The sequence below is a fragment of the Ursus arctos genome, unplaced genomic scaffold, assembly GCF_023065955.2.
Source record: "Ursus arctos isolate Adak ecotype North America unplaced genomic scaffold, UrsArc2.0 scaffold_37, whole genome shotgun sequence".
Lineage (NCBI taxonomy): Eukaryota > Metazoa > Chordata > Mammalia > Carnivora > Ursidae > Ursus > Ursus arctos.
Genome location: NW_026623053.1, coordinates 26,666,187 through 26,670,376, shown reverse-complemented (window position 1 = coordinate 26,670,376; position 4,190 = coordinate 26,666,187).

The window sequence follows — 4,190 nt, the reverse complement described above, 5'->3', positions numbered from 1 at the left end:
AATCCATTCCATGCCTTCTTTCTTGTTTCTATGGTTTCTGGCAATCCTTGGCATTACTGGTTTATAGCCACATGACTCCAGTCACTCCCTCAGTCTTTACAGTGGCTTCTCGTCCATGTGTTCGTGTCTTCCCTTATGTCTGAAATCTCCCTTTATCTTATAAGGAGATTTGTCATTAGATTTAGGAGCTGCGTATGTAATCTAGGATAATCTTCTCATCTCAAGGAAATATTCACAGGCGTCAGTGTTTAGAATGTGGACCTATCTTTTGGAGGGCTACAATTCAACCTCCTTCAAAGAGGTTGTTAAAAATCAAAACAGGAAAAGTTAATGAACCAAGATTTATTATAATTATTGGACAACAATAGTTTTCTTACATGTTCTGGTGAATTCATAATCATAAAAAGGGGTTTTGAGAAGGGAGTTTTGGGATAAAGCACTCTTTTAGATACTTTGAAAATGAGGATTTTTGTGTTTATAATGAGTTGGCATATTTCTGCATATGAGAGAGAGTGTGTGTGTGTAGTGAAAGATGGTCTAAAGAGAAGTATTTAGTCCTAATAAACAGCTGACAAAGGTAAAGCGTTGGATGCTGTAATAATGAAGAAATATGCTGAGCTATGGGCTAACAGAGGTTTTTAGAAAAGTTTCTTAGAGCAAGGGTAAAATTTGGTAGTTTGTGTCTTTGAAGTTGATTACATTTCAAGGAAGATAATTGAGTCTTTTTACATTGTGAAAAAAAAAATACTTGAAGAACTAATATGGGAAATCCAGTGACAAATTTTTTAAGAAGGTAGGTTCCCATTTTCAAAGGCATATTTGTTATCATAATAGCTTAGTACTTGCTACACTAAGATGATTATTCAAGGAAGGACTTCTTTAAAAAAGATTAATTTATTTATTTTAGGGGGGTAGGGACAGGGGAGAGGGAGAGGAAAAGCAGACTCCCTGATGAGTGCAGAGCCCCATCTCATGACCCTGAGATCATGACCTGAGCCAAAACCAGGAATTAGACACAGTCAACCGAGCCACCCAGGTACCTCAGGAAGGATGTGTTTTTCTTTCTTTCTTTCTTTCTTTCTTTCTTTCTTTCTTTCTTTCTTTCTTTCTTTCTTCCTTTCTTCCTTTCCTTTCCTTTCCTTTCCTTTCCTTTTGTCAAACTAACACATGGATATAGTTTAAAAAGTCAAACAAAATGTATTTTTCACTCACCCTTAGAAAGCACCTTAAAATGAGGGTAAACAGAAAAAAAGGGTTAAACATACTAGTACACAAAGGAGAGAGAAGGGCCAACACTAGATAAAGGAAACTAGACATGACAACAAAATTACGGAAAATTGAAAGTAGATGGAAAAGTAATATCTGACTGAGGACACTAGAAACTTAAAATCTAAAGCTACACAGTAAGGATGCAGTTAGATTCAAGGTGATACAAGCTAAAGAACTCCTTAACTGCCCAGGAATTAAAGACAAAAAACTGAAAATGGTTAAAAGTTTTTGTTAAAAGTTAAATTTTTTTTATGAAGAAGAGTTGGGCTCCTAAATACCTTCTCATCCCTGAAATGGGTACTCTGGCCCAAGCAAGAGACACTGGGCAGAATGGAGGGGTTATGTACTGCAGACGGTTTAGGTGGGAATCTACCTGACTCTTCCGCCCTAACGCTCTTTCAGAAAGATAGACTGCTGGACTTACACTCCCACAGAAGAGGTTGGGAAATTCATCTTCGGGAACCTGAAAGACCCAAAAGAAAAAACATACAGAAACCTATAACTGGGGATCTTACAGCAAGGTCTTTTGTTTTTGAGCCACACCTACACACAGAGGTTCTAATATGCTTGTGAGCGCCAAAGATTGGTAGACATTGGAGTAAAGCACCTACGCTGGCAGAAAGAAATCAAATCATACAGTTGTAAAAAGCAGTGTCTGCAAAACCAGAGTCAGAAACATTGCAAGGAACAAGCAGAAGTAAATTCAGACATGAAGGAATTTAATATTTTCAGAGGAATGAAAGAAGACATTGGACTCATAAAATAAAAACAGAAGGCCATAAAACAACCAATCATAAAATGAGAAAGAACTCTTGGAAATAAAAAAAGGATGACAGTGAGTATTTATTAAAAAAAAAAAAAAAGAAATGTTGAAAATAAAGTTGAGAAAAGTGTCACAAATTGAAACAAATTGACAAACCTGAAATAGGAAAAACGTAAGTTGATTTACAAGATTAATCTAAAGGATTCCACATCTGATTCAGAATAGATTCTGAAAAGAGAAACGATGAGAACTAGGACCTCCTTATTATCAAGAAGTAATTCAAAATTTTTTTCAGGACTAAAGGCCAAGAGTTTCAAAATTGAAAGTCTCCCCAAATGCTCAGAATAATAAATGAGGTGCACACACACAGACACACACACACTCACACACAGGCCCATCAACCTGAAACCAAACAAACAAACAAAACAGAAAGAACAAAGAAAAGATGCTTAAAGCTTGCATATAGGAAAAAAGGAGGAACTAGAATGTTATTAGATTTCTTAACATCTGCAAAAGAAGCTAGAAGACAACGCAGAAATGCCTTCAGGCTCAGAGGGAAAAAAATGTCAAACTTAGTTACTGTTTAATCATCAAGCTGTAAGTTAAAACTGAGTTTATTATAAAATTTTCAAACATGAGAGGACTCAGAAAACTGTGGTCTGGGTACCATTTCTCAGAAAGTCTCTAGAGGATGTGCTCCACACAAAAGCTGTAGCAAAACGAGAAAAAGGAAAGCCATGGCATCCAGGAAAGGAACAGGCTTTTACGCAGAAAGAAATGAAAGGCAACCCTAGACCCACGGAAAGGAAGACACCAGCATACTGGCCGGGCAGCTGACGTGGGAGCCAGTGAACTGGACTGGATCAGGGAAGGTGAGGGGTAACTTCAAGGAAGGGCAGCAGGAGTAGAGAAAACATGTAACAGAAACTGATGGGTTTGGACGTTTTATGAAAAAGCTTCCTGCTTTGCCCAGGATTTTGTAGATAAATCTCTAATGGGTTTCTCTTTTAATTTAATTTTGTTTAGGTTGGGTTTCTCTAAGACCACAGGTCTTAATAAATATGGAAATACGTGACCAGTATCGGGGCGTTGTGATTGTTGTTTGATTCTAGGTTGATTCTGTCCTCTGGGTCATGGTCATAAAATGCTAGAATACTGAATGTCTTTTCTGCTTGGAAAGGCCTTCATCAATGTACGATAAGACAAAGACAACTTCAAACCCAGCTGGACCAGCTGGAAGCAATAGGGAACAGCAGCATGTTCTAAAATTTTGCTGAAGGACGTACATACTTGCTCTCTGTGTGCAGTGCCCAAAATAATCAATGCTTATATTATAATGAATCTTTATGAATAATCACAGCTACATATTCTGCATAAAGTTAGTGAACTGATCAGGAATCTACGTATTTTTGGAAAGTTTGAATGGGGAGCGGGGAAGACTCAAATCACCAGCAGAACCCGAATTTCAGATCCTTGTCAAGCACTGAATATACCATGCTTGACAAGGTTGATAACGTCTTCCATTATTGGACCCCCCCCATATGAACCATTTATTAACTATTATAAGCTACAAACTAGCACATTTTCTAGGCCACAATATCTTTATCTATAAACTATACAATCATCTGAAAAAAATGTGTCTACGTATAATACAATTAGTAAGTGTCCATAGGTATATACTTTGGAACTAAGGAGATAGTGGTAATTTATGGTTATTTTATTGGAATTTAGGTATCTGGCCAGTGTCCTGTACATTATACTTAACCAATATTTTCTCCCTACTGTCTCTCCCATGGGACTCCTTCCTCCCACATCCACGATCTCTATCGCAGAGTTGGGCCAAAGTAGTCATATTTGCAACCTTTGGCCCTTTCCCTATGTGACTGACTTGAGACTGGATCCATATCTATTTTGCTTGGAGTCAACAATATTCTTTCCAAAAATCCTCATTTTAAGAGTTATAGACAACTGGATAGGTCTTCCATTAAAGCTTAGCCAAATGTCTTCCTACTGTGTGTTATGGATTGTTCAAGTAGTAAAATAAATACTTTTTAAATCTTTCTCTAAGTAAATTTCTGCTCCATATGACAAAAAATTACCTTGGTGAAATATCTTTATGTATTAAATTATACTTTAAATTATTAAATTTATTTATTAA